We start from the raw sequence: 19,532 nt of genomic DNA on the forward strand, positions 1-19,532 counted from the left end.
AATGCTTGAAATGCGAAATTCTAACACATCTTGTTACAAATACAGCTCGTATGAACCCAATTTTTGCTGGTCTTCACGAAGTTCAAAATTGTGGTTGCGTGTTCACCAAAACTACGCAAAGTTGTCATGATACAGCCATAGTCTTATGATGAATTTAAAACGGCCAGGATACATGCTGTAAGTAAAACAAACTACTGAAATACAGCCCTAGGCGTTGTATTGAATGGTGACGTACGACTAAACAATGTAATTAAATGGCTTCATAGTTACAAGGTTAGGTTAGGCGCGCAGTGTTAGGTTTGAATCTAGATATAATCAGGCCATTTGTCCAGTAGCTTACGTATATTTACTCTCAGGTCTCCTAAAAATTCTTCTATTTATCATATTTTTAACAGCACTCGAATAAATTTCATTCTTTTTCTTTCAATATTGTGCCCTTCGTAGTTTTTAAATAAGCACCAAGAATTTTATCCAATGCACCCAAACAAGAATTTATTCTGTTTCCACAAAAGCCAAGAGCTCATATAATCTTGAAATCCACCGTGATGAACGATATGATCTTATGTTGGCCTGATCAGGTGCATTACAGTTTTGAAATGTAACCATTTGGACAGGAAAGAAAATCAAAAAAAAGAGCAGAAAGGGGCCGTTCCCAAACCACGTGGTCATAAAAAGGAGGACGGGGGGGGGGGGGGGGGGGTTGTCAAAAGACCACGAAAGACCACACACGGGGGTGGGGGGGTTAACGAAATGACCACGTGGTCTTATTTCCTGATTTATAATTTATTGTTGCCACCAAGTCAAGAATGAATGAAGCTTTTGCATTTTAGAAATATAGAATGTACTGAAAGTTTAATAATAAAAATGTAAAAAATTCAAGCGATTTTTTGGCACTTGACAAATGAAAAGACCACGTGGTTAAAGTCGCAAGGGGGGGTTGGCCAAAAGACCACGAAAGACCACGGGGGGGTACGGGGGGTATAAAAAGTGTTCAAAATATGACCACGTGGTTTAGGCACAAAAGATATCATGAACTTTTTAACACGAAACATATTTGCTAATTAATATTGAAGAAGTCTAATTAGTTTATTTTTCAACATTACCATTGTTTGTTTTTTTTTTTTTTAACATTAACATTGTTTACAATGTTGCATACGTTTACTGTCGTACAAAAATCATTTTTCACTTGACCAGCATTTGTATGAAGTCGCCCTCACTGTTCGTCGGCAGCGGCAATGTTTCACTTGGTTGCACACAGATAAACTTTGATAGACTATGAGTGACCAGCGCTCTACTGATTCATTGCTCGGTGCAGAACTGTTGCCTGTGGCAGCATGTTTTCCTTTAAAACATCAGTTTAAATAACATCCTGACAGCAGATCGTGAAAAGGTCTGATAAAGGAGTTTGTTATGATCTTCTTAGAAGAGCTTTACTTTCAAGACATCATATCTTGATCAGTAGCCTGGAAGCAACATTAGTTGACCTATTGGGACGGAAAAATACTGTAATTTTTTTCCATCGTTAGAGAGGACATCACCGCAGTTGGTATCTTCTCAAAAAGTCTGTGCCAAGCGTGCTCGTGCGTGATTGGTTCGTTGTTCGTGGATATTGGACCTTGAAACTTTTCATAAATTTTTACTGCTGAACAATGAAGCAATAATGACAACTCAAGCATAACCCAATCATTCATCATTTTAATTGGATATTGGATAATGTAATCCATCAAGAGGTTACACAAGTACTACAGTTTGAAATATTTTCTTCCGTTGCCACACCTTGATTTAAGTTTCCGCAGAATGTACCCGATATAATGCAGTAAAACGTAGTTCTACGCCAAAAATATGTTAAGTATTGAAATAAAAATGGCTATGTTCTGCCAATACCCGAGCTATCATAACCATATTTAGAACACTTTTCTGCAAGCTTGCGAGCATTTCGGCATGTTAGCTATAACGGCATTTATTATAGAAAGGAGAAAATCAACTCTTCAATTTCCAATCCTATTTGTCCTGTAGATAACAGAGTGCCAGAGTTCGTGTTATTACCACCACAAAAGAAAGAATATTTCTGTTAGCTCGTGTCAGTTTGGTCTTTTTTTTAAGGTGACGGGAAAATCTGCGAACAGACACCTGAGAAAAGAACTCAGGGTGTGGGAATGAGACTAGGGAAGAGATGCTGGGGTAGTTACACTCCCCCAAACACCTACTGGTCCCTGTCCCGACCCACTAAAACCCCTCCAGTCTCCAGCCCTGCTCTTCCCGGAACGACGGTTAAGTAGTATGTCGGGGAGTGGCTTTTGTGCGTGATGCACCCTCTTTACTCTTATAACCTCCTAGCTAACTACCTGGAGACTGGCGTGTTGGTGGTGGACCCGCCACTCACGTTGCAGCTCCAGGACAATCTGGGGGGCAGCTGCACTGGCAGCGCTCCAGATGTCCGGGTCGTCGCACATCCTCCGGACTAGATTGTCCGGAGTTGTGCAAGGCCAGCTTACAGCCATCATGTCGCTCCTCGCTCTTACGAAACGGGGACATACGAAGAAAACATGCTCAGCAGTCTCCTCCACCTCCACGCACTCGGGACACATGGGGGACCCCGCGTGTCCGAACCTGTGCAGATATTGTCTGAAGCAACCATGGCCTGACAGGATCTGTGTCAGGTGGAAGTTCACTTCACCATGTCGCCTCCCGACCCAGCCGGTCGGTGCGTTCATCTGCTCTTTGTGGAGTTAGACCAAACCCGCTGCCAGCCTCGTATGCCCCTTGTGTCACGTTGGTCGAAACACTCTCTGTCCTCCTTGATGGCGATGCTGATAGGCATCATGCCGGACAAGACACAAATTGCATCATATGACACCGTACGATACGCACTCGCAACTCTCAGGCACATGAACCTGTAGGTACTTTCCAATTACCTAGCGCTTTGGACCACACTGGCCCACCATACCATACCACCATAGTATGGACGAAACCACGCTGGCAAGAAGTCTTCGCTTGCTGCCATAAACCGCTGAGATATTTGACATCATACGAGATAGTGATGCAATAACCGATGAGGTCCTCTTACAGGCATAGCCGACGTGACTCCCGACCGTGAGCTTATCGTCAACCATAACCCCCAAGAGCTTCAGAGATCGCTTTGAAGTGATGGTGCAGTCTCCGACTCTGACCACCGCCTGATGCTCCGATTTCCGGTTGTTCACAACCGTAACCTCCGTCTTACGGTGCGCTAGCTCCAGCTTCCTGGAGCGCATCCAGTCCTCGACCTTGCGTATACAGTGCGCGGCCGTCAACTCGACCTTCTCGATAGACTCGCCGTAAACCTCCAGCGTTATGTCGTCTGCAAAGCCGACGATCACAACCTCTACAGGGAACTTGAGTCTCAACACCCCGTCGTACATGACATTCCACAACACCGGACCCAGGATGGAACCTTGCGGAACTCCTGCAGTAATTGGGATGCACTTCTGACCGTCCTCCTTTTCCAGAATCCTGTACAGCGATACCGGTACATGGATGCTCCTGAGCGCGAGCGCTATGGAGTTCCAACTGACGCTATTGAACGCATTCTTCATGTCGAGCGTGACGATTGCGCAATAGCGTATTCCTCTTCTCTTGCGCTGGAGTGCTACCTCCACCGTCTTGGTGACGGAGGAGATGGCATCCAGCGTGGACCTGCCTTTCCGGAAGCCGAACTGGTTACTTGCCAGACCGTGTACACCCTCTGTGTACCTCACCAGTCTGTTGAGGATAATCCTCTCAAGCACCTTGCCCGCGGTGTTCAGCAGGCAGATGGGTCTATATGCCGATAGGTCCCCTGGCGGTTTCACAGCTTTCGGCAGTAAGACCAGTCTCTGCCGCTTTCACCTATTCGGAAAAAGACAGTCATCCAGGCACCTCTGCATAACTGCCCTGAATAGCTCGGGGGCCGTTTTCATCGCCAGCCTGATTGCCAGGTTAGGGACACCATCCGGTCCCGGTGCCTTGCTCACCTTTAGGGATTTGGCGATCACGATGAGTTCCTCATTCGTAACCCTTGCCTCCTCCTCAACCTCGACACGGCTGTCGTCGCTCACGAATTGGATGTTCGGCAGGCTAACCGACCATCCCTGGTCTGTGTCTGAGATACTGGAACATCGGACGTGAGACCCAACCGCCGGAGGCCAAGGGCTTGGCTCGTGGCGCGGAAAGAGTCCCTCGTTCTTTTTATGCCAGTATTTTTAAATTTGTTCATGCATCCACAGTTCTGTTTAAAATGGCGTCGAAACAGGAAGCATAGCGCAATTTCTAACTGAGATGCACGAAAATATTGGTAATTTTTTTACCCTACGGGAAAACAATTTTGAAGGCGAAAATCTTCCGGTTTCGACTGAGTATAATTTCCTGCAAACCTCAACAACTATACGCCAAGGAGGCATTGGGAGACCGGCCAAAATTTTGAGCAAAACAGGAACTTTTCCTGCTCGTCTGAATCATGGTTTAAGCCTTGTGGTTTGGCTATCAATCAAGAAGTATACCATAACGAATGTTTGAACAAAATTTTGATTTCATTTTCTGAGATTTTGAGTTCCTTGGTGTATAAAAACAACTGAATAGCAAGGAACTGTAAAAAGTTCAGGGCGACTCGTGGCTTTTGAATCTGCCTGTTCAACTACAAATTCTGAAAATCGCAGTTGGAGGAAGTTTTCACAATCATGTCCGCGTAATCACTCAAGTCATTCTTTTTGTTACTATTTGAAAGTGAAACTAAAAACCAAAAAAAAAATATGATTATAAATTTGCGTTTGAAATATATTTTTTGCCTGGCGTCCCGTGTGCAATGCACAGGTTGCACCTATGGACGAATCGCCCCTGAAAGTTAATCGGTAAAATCAAGAGATGCGTCCGAAAAGTCGACGGGAATACCATACAACGCTCTTGTTTCGGCATCCTGACAAAGCTTCGTCGAACAGCCGATTCAGGGCCTTTCTCAAATACTCATTCATTGAGTATTACAAGTTTGTCGAATAGTGTAATGCTCTAACTCTTAAACCTGAAGTGTGAGAGCCCATATCCAGTACAATATACTATATACTATAATATTCACCGCGAATAATGGTTGGTTGAATGTCCCACAGAATATGGGCTCTCACGCTTCGACAAACTTGAAGCATTACTTAAGGACTGCAAATTTGTCGTACATCATGTTTCAAGATTGTTCTTGTGGAGTTAGTTTTCGGCACGCAACCCATTGAATAGAATTGACACCCAAAAACTGAATATGCAACCTTGTTTCCAGATATCAAATTTTTAGATAACTCTAGATTTTTTCAGGCGTTAAACATATCACAATTTTTTTTTTTCATTTGGACAACCTAACTACAAATTTATTCGAAAACGTATTGGTCACGGAATACCTAAAACTTCGCAGTAAAATAGCATTCACGATAATTTCAAATAGATAGCTGTTACAGCCTTTCCGCAGATCATTTGGCTACAATTATTTTCCCTTCAAAAGTTACAAAGCCAAAGCAAAGCAAAGCCTTGGTGCTACATTCCGATTCGGAACTCGACCTTCTGTTTATTATACACAGACTTCGCAGCCAACTGTTAAGTGTACAGGACAATTGCGGGGCCAGCGCTACGATTCTACTAACACTAACAGTCTCTCCCGAGCCGAGACTCGAACCTACGACAACTGGCTTGTTAGGCCAGCATCGTACCTCGAGACCAGCTGGGAGGCTTCAAAAGTTACATAACATCAAAATAAACTATGAATGATCATTACCTCTCAAATCTCTTTACTGCTAATTTAATTTCAATCACCAAATGACATTCGATGATTTTTTGTCACAACTTCACACGCGACTACAATGCTTCTAAAACCATTTCACGCAATACCAACAAAAAAAGAAACAGAAAGCGATTTCCGCGATAAACCGGAAACATATTAAGCTAGATAAACGACATTTAGTCGGAACCGATTTTCGGTTTAATTAAATCGATTTTCTTTTCCTTTGATTTGGCAGACACATTCCTAGAATCTATTTTCACTCGTAGAAACAGGAGGCGGAGAAGGTGACCAACATTGCCTCGTCACACCCACCACGGTAGGCTGGCAGGCTGTGAGGGGAGGAGCGGAAACAAAAGAAAATTACGGCGACGAAAAAAAAGGCATACATATCTACCGTAAAATGTCGTTGGCTAGCGCGCTTGGGTTTAAGGAAAAGCCCTTGCCTATACCCATACCCACACCACGCTAGGGCCGCTAATTCACATCGCGAAAAACCGAGGGAAACAATTTTCTTACGTTTAAATAAATTTCCACGATTTATTAATTTTCGAGCCTTTTTATGAGTAATCACGACTTCTTGCCTTTTTACCGCCAACCAGTCCCACCAGGGTAGGCTGCAGATTGCGAGAGCATAAAATGCTGTTGCATATCAACCGAATTCAAGGTGTTGTTAAGAGTAATTCGCTCTTGCTCTTTTTTTTTCTCTTTCTCTCCTCTCTATCTCTCTGCTATTGCTGATTCCATTGATAGCGCGCCTACAGATGACTGGCGTGCAATATGAGTATCGGTATGCGCCACCCATACAGTGAAGGACACATGTGACGTACGAGCCTCACTCTCTTTCTCTTTTTATCACGTTCTAAGCAGGCAATAAAAACAATACCTAAAGGCGATTTTATCGCAAGCAGAGAATAGTACGATTGCGTGCGATTTGAGTTCCTTCTGACAGTTGAGTACCAACGCCACCCAACAGTTCTCCCCCACTCTCCCGGAAGTCGGTTGTCGAGTGAAACCGAAGGAAAGAATCAGGGAGTTGGGAATGTGAAAGAAAAAAGTTACGGTAGTGGCGGGTGATAAAAGTGTGGCACAATCCTCCACAGTCTGACTAACGGATTTCAGCAGTGGCAGCATGCGAAATGATGAGGCAGACGCCGAGTGCGCATGATCCCGGCCAAAGATGCAGACAAATTTTCAAAAAAATTGTCTGCCTCTGCGGTAGGTGAAAGACAAATATACACACGTCAGGTTCTTCCCGAGCGAAAGAAGCCAAGAAATATGACAGTCCGACGGTGCTCTCTATTGGTGTGCGAAAAGGATTATTTGGATACCTAATGCGTCGTATCATCGTGTTGTCCTTCGGTTTCCGCCAATACGCCCGTTCCACCCACACGGTGAGGTGGTGTAGATTAAAAGCGAACGGGACCCACCCATCCGTCTCACTTACAGACACACACACTTCCCCACGGCACGCAGTCTTTGTTCTAGCGGTCGGCGCCATGGGATAGCGTGTTTGTGGGTGGGAAGGCTAAAAATAATTTTCCTAATATGGCATCGTTGCCACGGCCATTGGCTTCATTTTGGCACTTCGAGCGATTTCGATGAAGTTTAGTGTTTTTTTTTTTCTATTTCATGAAAGCAAATGAAAGCGCTGGTCAAATTTCAAGCAGTGCTTCTCATAGTACGCAAGGACGATTTCTAAGAACGTAGCCCAATTAAGCGTATAATGACACCACCATTTAACTAACCGTTCGCTTTGGTTGTGATATTCTAGATGGTGTCGTACGAGCAGCATTTGTTGTTTGATATAATTGACGGTTGTGGCAGCATCGTCGTATTTAAAAGGTTAGCTTAGTTAGCTTACTTACAGTTGAAACTGCCTAAAACGCCAACAATAATCTTATCTTCAGATAGCTGGTCAGTCAGCAAAATACCCGACTGCCCTCATCAAATAGCTCGAGCGAGTCACAAACATTTTACTGTTTGATATATGAATCACCAACCAACCTAACATTACAACTCTTCACATTTATCTGAGCGCGGTGTTTTCAATGCGGCAAGTGCAACACGCATGACCAAGGTAAAATGACTCACTTAATTGAGGCAGCGGTGGGTTCCCCGACCCCGGACAATCATCGATATATGCCAACCAACTATTGTGTACGATAAAGGTTGCAGCCAATCGTTTAATGGTATTATAAACACAGCGTTCATGAACTTGTAGATAAGAAGCAGGTTGAATAACAGCCGGTTTTCCGCAACTGTGGGTGCGCTTTGATAGGCGAAGTATCATCTGATATGATCTTGCTAGTACTCGCACTTGACACTCGTGCCTATCGTTGCCAAAATGGAACGTGCGATTTTAAGCAAACCATACAGTCTATCTGACGCTCAAGGTTTATGTAAATCGTTTTGCTTGAACTATTCCATTCGATGACTCGATCACAAATACAGATAGCATCGAACCGCCCTGTTTGGCTTTGGTGGTGGGAGGAAGGTGATTAGATAGCTACGAGCTTATTAAATTGCAATATACGCATAACTGATTGCGTGGTACATTATTTTTGCTCGTGCGAGTTTTCGTTCATATGCAAGGTTTTACAAATAGGTTTCTGTTCCGGAGAAGTTTATTGTTGAAACGACTTTGAACTTAGTGTGGGAAAGCATTGTTCAAATTGCGTTTCAAGTGTGACACGATAGCATTCGATGGGTTTATTGAACAAGCGATTCTATCGAAGGTGATCTCAAGTGAATCAACTAGATCAGTAAAGTTGATCTGTAGTGATATTGCCCGGGTGTCTGCTATGGAGAATAAGTGATATGCTCATTATTTATCCGTGCTTGTGTGTTTCTCATGTCAAGTATCACCAATTATAATTCCTGGGAAAGGTTTCAACAATGTGTTCCTCTGGCCAGTTTTATCATAAGGAGGACTTATTTTGTCGAAAGGAAGAGTATTGTTGAGTTCAACGCAAAGAAAGGACTTATTGCATGATAATACACCCATGCAATAAGTCCTATTACATCGAATTTTACTACTTATTAATTGAGAATAATACAGGAAAAACTTCGCCCCTCTCCTAATGACAACAACAGTCAAAATATCATTCCTTCTATCCTCCAGGCACACAACGTTTTGTCCATCGTGAATATTCGTTGACAATCGCTCTCAACACGGCAAGTGATTTATTTTCATGTTTCACATTTGAAAAAAATATCCCATTGGAAATTATTCTAATTACGACATCGACCTAATCACAATAAGCAACGATTGCAGAATGCTTCAGCTGTGATGGTTCGAAGAAAATTCATTTGTTTTAATTGTATGACATAAATTGAGTGTATCACTTTCACGGTGACACCCTGTTTATTTTTTGCAAAACATTCTTAATTCTAATTCTCTTAATAAATTAATTCTTAATTCCAATTCTCTTAATATGCATTTATGTTCCCCGTTCACAACAAAGGAGATCGGAAGGATGTCAATAACTATCGAGGAATTTCGTCGTTATGCGCAATATCCAAGTTGTTTGAGCTTGTGAGCATGGCTCCGTTGCTGTCTCACTGCAAACAATACCTGAGCGATGATCAACACGGGTTCGTCTCAGGTAGATCTACCAATACAAATCTACTGTGCTTGACGTCATATGTTGCGGAAAGCCTGGATGATCGCGCTCAAACGGACGTCATATATACCGATTTATCTGCGGCTTTCGATAAAATCAATCATGCCATTACGATTGCAAAGCTCGAAAGACTCGGTCTTAGCGGCAGTATGTTGCGTTGGTGTCATTCCTACCTTGTTGGTCGTAAACTGATCGTGACTATCGACGATCTTCAAGCAGAGCCTTTTTCGGCCTCGTCTGGAATCCCGCAAGGCAGCCATTTGGGACCGTTATTCTTCCTATTATACTTCAATGATGTAAACTGTGTACTTAAAGGACCCCGTTTATCCTTCGCTGACGATCTGAAGTTATACTTGAAGATTCGTTCGATAGCGGATGCCTCTTGCATCCAGCGCGAGTTTAACACCTTCATGAATTGGTGCAATCTATACTGCATGATTGTCAATCCTGAGAAATGGTCGGTAATTTCCTGCAGCCGTATTCGTCAACCTGTTATTTTTGACTACAAGCTCGGTGATACCAAAATCCAACGAGTCGACCATGTGAAGGATCTAGGCGTTATATTGGATAGCCAACTATCGTTTAAACGGCATGTTTCTTACATTGTGGATAAGGCATCCAGAACTTTAGTTTATTTATTTTCCGCACCACAAAGCATTTCACCAGCGTGTATTGCCTCAAAGCATTATACTGTTCATTAGTACGTTCCACGCTCGAATACTGTTCCGTTGTCTGGCACCCACATTACCAAAACGGAGCGGTAAGAATTGAATCGGTTCAACGCCGCCTCTTACGCTTTGCTCTTCGTCGTTTACCTTGGCGAAACCGGTTCCGTCTGCCGAGTTATGAGAGTCGATGTCGACTGATCCACTTGGAGACTCTCCAAACGCGAAGAAACATCGCAAGAGCTATGTTCGCTGCCGATACGTTGAAGGGTTTCTACCCGATTGTCCTGCTATTTTGGGTGCAATTAATCTGAACGTGCAACCCAGGGCACTGCGGAACCACTCCATGCTGAGGATACCTTTTCACAAAACCAGGGGCGACTCGTCCATAGGTGCAACCTGTGCAATGCACATGGGGACGTCAGGCAAAAAATGAATCTAAAATCCAAAATGCTCTTATTTTCTTGTTTTTTTAGTTTTATTTTTTATAGTAACAAAGGGAATTACTTGCTTTTATTCGCGGATAAAATTGTAATTACTTCCCCAAACTCTGATTTTCAGAATTTCTAGTTGAACAGGTAGGTTCAACAGCCACGAGTCGCCCCTGCACAAAACAGCGCTTTGGTCGTTATACAGCGAGTTTTCAACAAGGTATCTTCTGTTTTTGATTTTAAATTATCACGTGATACAATCCGCCGTAGATTTTCTGTGTTTTTTACTACAACTTGACGAATAAGGAAGTTTTTGTTGTTTTTATCGTATTGTACCTATTATATTCTGGCTAACATAACTGTTTTTAGTTTAAGACACTTAACCATCATTGGGTGCCTAACAACTGTCATTTGCGGTGTTACTTTTCTCATTTAATTCAAAGAAAACGGTAGCAGAAGTGCATCGAGAGTTAAAAAAAAGTTAGCGGAAATGCTGCTCTAGGTAAAACAACGTTCGGTATTTGATTTCGTCGCTTCAAAGGCAGTCATTTCGGTGTTGACGACAGTCTGCGTGAAGGAAGGCCAGAAACCTTCGAAGGTGTTAAATTGAAAGAATTTCTCGATGAGATTTTATGCAAAACGCAGGAACAGCTTGCTCGATATAAGAAGTTATCCACCTTGCCATTTCCCAGCGATTGCATGTTTCGGGAATGATTCGAAAACAAGAAACTTGGGTTGCTTATGGTTTGAAGCCAAAAGATATTGATCGTCGTTTTTTTGCCTGCAAACAACTGCTCCAGCGGCGAAAATGAAAGGATCTTCATTGTCACATCGTGACGGGTGATGAAAATTGAATTCTTTACTATGTCGTCGGTTCGTCCGAAAATACACTCTGCGAAGTTTATGCCGTGTATATGCTGTTTAAATCGAACAACACCATCACTCAGAAACGGTATCGACTTCAATTGATGCGATTGAGTCGAGCCCTGCGCGACAAACGGCCACAATACAAGCAGAGGCACGAAGAATTGATTCTAGGGCATGAGAACGCTCGCCCTTATACTGCCAAAGTTGTTAAAATGTACATAGAAATGCTCAAACGGAAAGTTATCCGTCACATTTCCCAGATAAAGAGTGTTATGGTCAAAAATTGGTCAAACAAAAATAAGTGTGTAAATCGGTCATTTTTTTAATCAAATCACGTTTCGTTGTCAATTTCGATTTGAACAGAATAAAAGGGAAAACATTGACTCAAGCTTCCTTTTTAGCGAATGCGAATTGCCGGACCTTCCTCTTTACTTCTACGCTCAAGTTTTGTACAGCCTTTATGGTCACTTTGTTCGCCGCAGATCTGCATCTCGTTGACAAATGTCTTTCGTGTCTTCTTGAGGTTCCGCTTGACGATAGCCCAGTATTTTTTTTATAGGGCGAAGCTGTTGGTGTGTTGGAAGGGTCATGTTGTTTGGCACAACCTGCACGTTGTTCGTGGCATACCACTCCCTGGCCTTTTTTCCGTAATGGTGAGTTGCCAAAATATGTTGTACACATATTTACTGGTTAACGCAACCTTTCGGAATGAAAATCTTGATCCTCAAACCAAAAGAACTTATGGCCTGCCACACGAGATATTTCTTAGCAAACTTCGACAGCTTAATGTGGAAATCTCTGCCACCTTTCCTTTTCCAGTTACCGTATAATGTTCCTGTCCACAAAGCTGTTTAAAGTATTTTTGATGTAAGTTTCATCATCCTGTACCACGCAATCAAACTTCGTCAGCTTCTTCACGTACAGCTTTCGCGAACGTTGTCTGGCCGGCCTTGTTTTGCTTATCGTCACGATTTGGAGTCACCATTTTTTTGGAAGTCGACAGTCCGGTTCATTTTTTAGGCCGGTTCACAGTTGTCGACAACACGCCCAGCCTGCTAACGAAATCTCGGGCGGAAAAGTTGGCCACTTTTCCATCGTTTTTGCGGCCTTCGGATTTCGATTTCTCACCGTTCCTGTCTTCCTGCCAGTCGATACACGTTCTCCAAACACTTTTTTTACTTTGGTGGCGGTTGATTTGGCCACATTCAACAATTTTGCGAACTTGGCGTGCGAGTAGTTCGGATTTTAGCGATGCGCGAGCAAAATTCTGATTCGTTGCTTCTCTTGCTTCGACGCCATTTTCACAGCTGACGAAGAAATCAATATTATGTTTCAGTGTTTAGAAAGTTATATTCAAGATGGCTAATAAACATTAAAATGATTTACATGTGGTTTAGTGAATCGTTTTAACATTTATTAGACATCTTGAACTCTGATTTTTTATTAGAATTATATTTTTGAGGGTCGAAACATCAAAACTTTGAACACTTTGACACATCATTCAATCCAGATATGAGCATTTGTCTCTCGCTGTCTCCTGTGTATATATCTGTGAGTAAATTGGTGCACTATTATAACAGAAATTTTTAATAACTAAATAATTATAAGAGATAAAAATAAGCTTCCTTCGGTGAACACATGTGTTTTATTTTACTGAAAAACATTGTAGAACATTGAAAAATTTTAGAAAATCACTATAAAAAGTTTTATAAAAAATGATTTTTAAGGGGCATTCTAAAGAAAACTTCACACTAGTTCATTTAAATTGGCAAAAAGAAATATGGTGTCTTCGACAGAGTTGTTTCTTATAAAATGTGCTGAAACTTTACTCAGCAAAGTGGATTTTTATATGCGCTTTGGTTAGATTAATCACAAAATTATAATTTCATAGAATGCAGAATAATTAACAAAACAACTTTGCTGAAGACACTATGGCTCCAAAATAATTTTTTTAGTAAAAAGAATTAGTGAATTAGAATTAGTGCAGTATTTAAATAGAAATCGTAGATACCGAAAAAAAAGTGAAATAAAAATACACTTCCTTCGGAGAAATTGTTTATTTTATTATAGCAAACAATGTTATAGAACATTGAAAAATTGTAGAGAATCACTAATAAAAGTTATACTTAAAAAACTGATTTTTAGTGGCAATCTATAAAAAACTCCACATAAGTCCATTTAAATAGGCAGATAGAAATATGGTGTCTTCGACAAAGTTGTTTCTTATGAAATTTGCTATAACTTTGCCGAACACGATGAATTTTTATATGCAAAAATGAAAAAAGTAAAATTCGCTTTTCACTGTTGAGTGGATAAATCACAAAACTGTAATTTCTATAACATGGAGAATAATCAATGGAACACCTTTGCTGAAGACACTGTGGCTCTAATATCAAGTTTTTCGGGTCATAATAATTTCGATCACGTTTTTGCCGCTTTGGAAACAGTGTGGGGTGTTCAGGTGTTTTTTTTTTTCAATACACGATAAAAATAATACGGCGAATTAAAGCACCTATTTTTGACCGTATCACTCTTTATTGTGCTGCAATATTGAATGGTTTATAGGCAACTTTTATTTTCAGAACAGAGTACAGTTGAAATCCTCTAAAACGACATTTTTTACAACGATAAATCTCGCTATAGCGACATTCTCAAAGGCCCCTCGTTTTATACTAAAATTCTTCGTTTTATTGCGACATTTCGCTATTACGGCCTTCCTCTATAATGGCATACCAAAACTCATACTTGCCATTTTTTATTGCGACAATAGTACAGTCGAATCTCTCTATAACGACATTGCTACATCTATAACGACATTCTCAACGGTACCTTCTGTTCTATATACACAAAAATTCTTCGTATTATTGCGACATTTCCCTGTAATGACAGTCCCTTGCGATGTCGCTATAAAGGGATTGTATCTGTGGTTAGCGATGTCGGGTCGGCTCTTCCACACATGGTTGTGATGTCGGGTTCGATTCCCGATCAGGACGAGGATCTTTTCGGGCTGGAAATTTTCTCGAGTCAGCACAAGGGCACGGTGTATCGTTGTACTTATCCTGCAACATGAAAATGTGCCAAAAACAATACCGATAACGATATCTCTCTTCTAATCTAGTTGATTGAGACCGCTATTAGCCCTCCAGGCTGGCGTGCGATACTTTTTTTGTGTTTATTTTTTCAAAAATAGCCAGCGAAAACTTAGTTGCGCACCTAATGTATACGATCTGCCGTGTTGAAAAATTACTCTTGAGTCTAAACAATATTTCAACCCCTGAAAAATACTCATTTTGCTTTGTCAAATATGTATGCAAAGTTTCTTTCGAATAACAATTGTCTATTATTGTCTATGCGAGAATGCGAGTCAATTTAAGAGCTCACCCTCTTATCTAGACATAATGGATCGCTCTCCTATAGCATTTATATCAATACGATAAGCAACAATTCTGATATGATTGTTTCTCGCTAACAACTGTACACATTGCGACAAAATATCCATCGCCGTGAGTCAGTGAATCTAACCGTTCATTGATTGCAGGAAACTTTTTTTCCTTCATTTCTGATCTCAGCTAATAGAAACTTCAAATTGAAAGTGTTCTATTTCAAATTTTTTCGACTGCTTGTACTCAGAAATGTCGTTGTATCGTTAATTCACCATTCTCATACCTAGCCAGTTGCTGTTGAAAGCGACGTCATTTCGAGAATCAGTTAAAACCTGAAACGCCAAAACTCATTTCAAAATTAGACATCAGATCACTGGATACAATTCGTTGTTCAACGTCTGAAACAAAATGACAGTGTGAGTCCAATTTAACCTATTAGTTTTCGGTAAAAAATCAAGGCGTTTCGTATGACCAATTTAACTCAAAAAGTTTCTCACGTTTCGTTCGGTTTTTCGAACAAACCTACGTGCCCGTCCAAGCCAACACAATGTAAACCATTCATCAATGTTCCCAGAACGCAATCTGACATTGTACGGCGGTGGGGTGACAGACATACAGATTGCATCCCATCCACTTGACTGTGCAAAAGATCATCCAGTGTCAGCAGCAGCCGATCTTGCTCAAATTGGTGATTCCATTTGCACTCCTTGGCGCCTAGTCATACACATATCGCAACCGGTCGTGCATACACCAATCAACTCGACAGCTAACGGTAATGATGTCATCGCAATCGTCAGTTCCGTTAATGAATTTGTTCATCTCTCTTTGAACCCGGTTCTGGTTACAATGCAGCACAATATGAATCAGTGTTTCAACGCTTAGTAGCGAACTCATTTATCACCGCCTTCTAGACTAGACTAGTGTGGATTCTACCAGAGGTGCATGGCGTGAATCTTCAACGATCGAGAAGACTTTAGCACTGCTCTTGAAGCTATTAAAAGTAGAGACGAGAAATAAATAAAGTCGGGAAAGTTATTACCATAATCGTGAACACTGTCTCCAGTTAGCCTCAAAACTGTTCTTGTTGTTTCCGCACCAGGCGTGAGTAATAATGGGCCGCACCGAGCGGTCACGTAGAAAAAAAGCTAAAATTAGATCCCGCTGGATCACAAAAAGAAAAGCCGAACCATTTCAGGTGGAATCAAATTACAATCAATTTTCCATTCCAACGTTTTGTCCCCATTTCTTTTGTTTCGCCGGCAACGCGACTTCGGAAGGGTTTATGTATGTATATATGTATGTAGCGCAATGGCTGAAAAGGCCCTCGGAACAAAAGAACCCACTAATAATGAATTTTTCTCCACTTGTGATGGATTAGCCAATTTCGAGAACATGTCGATTGCTGGTGTATTACAATTTAACACTGCTGAATAGCTGGAAAACGTCTACTTAGTCGATCACATCGGAAGCCATACCCCATCATTGCTTGCTTACGTAATAAAGCACACGGGGCACACGACGACGTAATTGACCCCTCACAGAATTAGTGTCAACTGTCGTGTGACGAATCACGATACCACGCGCGTTCGGGGACAGACCTGCCTGCGGTTGCAGATGAGAACTGGGCTCTCGTGGCTGACTTAGAATTACAATGAGTCTTTGTTTTCTATTCTTTAATCATGGTCTGTACCATGAACCGGTTGGTTCGGATAATAACAATACAGTGTCTGAAGAGAATGATCAGGTACCCGATAAAAACTATTAAAATTTTAACGAAATCAATTTCTTTTAATTTGCGCATTTCTAGGACTACTTCTGCAGCCAGAATAAAAAGACTGAAAAACAAAAATTTGAATGGTTGGCAACTTATAGTGACGATGTCTTGATCTACTGAAAAATAAATGTCCGATTTAGGCGATTTTAGTCGTTGCTTTGTGATATCTAAAACTTCAGTGGTAAATAAACTGTGCGAAAAATCCGCTAGGTGTGATGTTTCAACATTATTTGTGATATTGCACAGATCCGGCATCCTGCGGCAGAAACTTTGCTCAATTTATACCCAATCATTAAAACGGTACACGTTTGTATAAGAAAAGTTCCAAAGTAACAACAACAAAAAAACAGCGTTTAAATTATAATATCCTGTTGAAACCGAAGGCCAGCAGAACTCACCTGAAGCGGAGCAACTATGGGTATAAGGGTGGGGAATCGTTATATGGAAAAAACGAAACTTGATAGCAGAAAGCTAGAACCAAGTTTTTTTTTGTTATATTTGGGGCCCCAAACAATCCTGAATTTATCGAAAGTCGATTGGTTTTGTCTTCGCTTGGCGCATTGCATTGCAAATTTATATGGAGATTTGTATGGAAAAACAAACTTTTTTGCATTTTCCATTCTAAAGAGCTTAAAATGGTCCAAACCATAGGTTTCATGACTTCAGACGGTAGGTTTTTTAATGCCTAACAACTTCGCCGAAGACACTAAAGAGCTGGGGTGTCCCAAAAAATACTAGAGCTGTTCAAAGTAGATTATGTTGAAATTTATATTGCAAATCATTTTTTCTGCCAACACTGCCAGTGTACCGGCGTCAGTGAGATTTCCATCAGAAGTGACCTCTGAAACACGTTGTAGACTCTACCTACGCCTAGAATATTGACCCAAATTTGTTAGCTTGACCCAGTTTAGTGTATAAACTCGTTACAACAGGTTACTTCTGATGGGAATCCTACTGACACCGGTGCATTGGTAATGTTGGCAGAAAACAAGATTTTCTGCATTTAAACCGACATACTCAACTTTGAACAGCTGTAGCTCATTTTAGGGATATCCTAGCTCTTCAGTGTCTTCTGCAAAGTTGTTGGGCATCTAAAATACTATACTTTAACATAATGTAGTGCATTATTAGAGCATTATTGAGCTTTCTAGAAAGGCAAATGCAAAAAAGTGGGTTTTCCCATATAAATTTTCATACAAATTTGAAATGCAATGCGCCAAGCGAAGACAAAACCAATCGACTCCCGGTAAGTTTAGGGTTGTGGGGGGCCCCAAAAGGAACCAAAAAAACTTGGTTCTGGAAAATCGATCATTTTTCCCCACCCTAAATGGGTATAAACTTTATACATGTAAAATGCACAAAAAAGCAACACCTGGCATCAGGAACTCTCGTTTGTAAAGCCAAAAGATTGAGCGTTATCTGATACTGATAGAATCTACTACCTGGCAGAGGGTCAAAAGCAAGAACGAAGATAAAAAAGCTGATAATATTCTCGCAGTGGCGATACCAAACGAAAGCGTCCAACGAAAGGAAAAGCTTGGGCGTTTAGTATAATGTAATTCCGTGTGCGATTGGACGACCTTGGACGGGTCTGGGATTGGCTAGTTCTAGTGTGTTTTTGTTTCTCTCTAAATAAGCATCGAAAGCTACTGTTGGATTGCGGGTGGTTTAGTGGTTACAAGCAATAAGCGAAAAAAAAAACAAAGGAACGAACAAAAAAGTTACGACATAAGGGCATCTTCAGCGGTGGTCCAAATCGTTGTTTTGTTCTATTTTTTTGGAACAAACTCAAATTCACTGCTGCACTGGTGGTGTAAATTTTGTTTTATACCAGATCTAAATTGGAAAAATTTGAAACTGGTATACGTTTTGGTCTATTTTTGTCACTTTTTGGAACAAGAAATAGATCGTTCTAAAACCCTTTGTACGCTGCCAATAGGTGGATAAAATGCCATATTTCAATTTTTGGCTATTTTCATATAAGCGTTTTGCGAGTGTTGGGGAATAAACAAAACAAAGATTTTTTATGACAACTCACAATTCATTTTTGTGGCTTTTCTGAAGCAGAATTTGAACAGGTTGGTCGTTTTTGGCATCAAGGAAACCGACCAGCAAAAGGGGGGATTCTGAAAGACCATAACCGTCGCCTTAATTGTATTGGGACTAAAGGAGAACTTAAGAGGCCAGAAAAATGTTCCTCGAAGACACTGAACTGAAAACGTTCAAAATGCTGGGGTGACATTGCGCATTTCGTTTCGAGCAACTCGAAGAAAACTGAATGATCGCCGGGGGGCGTTTCGTTTTTCGTATTTTTCGACTTTGCGGGTTATGAGCCGCAGGACAAATGACAATGACTGCTCCTTTTAAGCTTGAAGCATAACTGGCAGTATATGACCTACACAAAAATAGCGAAAATCGTTCGAATCGAGCTGCTCAATGCCACCCTATATCCTCAAAACCCAAACCAAGTTTGAAGAACTGCAAGATTTTAAAAGATTGATGAGACGAAAACGGAAGATGAACATCTACGCGATCAAATATTTTTCGCTATCCTCCGAAACCCTACTTGTAGCAGAAATTTTAGATCATACCAATCCATCCTGAGAAATGTCATTGACGCTCGGGCCAAACCGTCAAATCCATAAAGTCTTGTGGATATAAAGTGTCTTGCCAAAGTAATCGTTTAATGTGCGTAAAAATTATCGAATTTCCGTTTGTTAAATATTGAGTGTTTTTTATTATAACAAGTCTCATTAACTGATAGCATGGGGTATTGAATTGTTGACAGTTTGACAGATGTCAGCGGTTTAAAACAACAAGATTTACAACACCGGTGCGGAGAACGAAAAGTTGGTCTATATTAGCTGGTTCTATTCAGGTTTCGCTGGTGTAAATCTAGTATAAAGTTGTTTCAAAAAAAGACCACCGCTGAAGATGCCCTAAATAACGCTGGCTAGTTTCAATACTAGGAGAAAGAAAAACTAGGCTATCAGTTCAGTTGGGGTAACAATAGAAG

The 19,532-nt window shown here is 41.1% G+C and overlaps 1 protein-coding gene across 10 annotated transcripts in view; it reads right to left on the reverse strand.

The window, feature by feature from the left end:
* LOC129724695 (syntaxin-1A) overlaps nucleotides 1-19,532 on the reverse strand; it is an 88,907-nt gene that overhangs the window by 53,014 nt on the left and 16,361 nt on the right. The gene's annotated exons all lie outside the window — the stretch shown is intronic.

This window comes from Wyeomyia smithii, chromosome 2, assembly GCF_029784165.1.
Source record: "Wyeomyia smithii strain HCP4-BCI-WySm-NY-G18 chromosome 2, ASM2978416v1, whole genome shotgun sequence".
NCBI classification, from domain to species: domain Eukaryota; kingdom Metazoa; phylum Arthropoda; class Insecta; order Diptera; family Culicidae; genus Wyeomyia; species Wyeomyia smithii.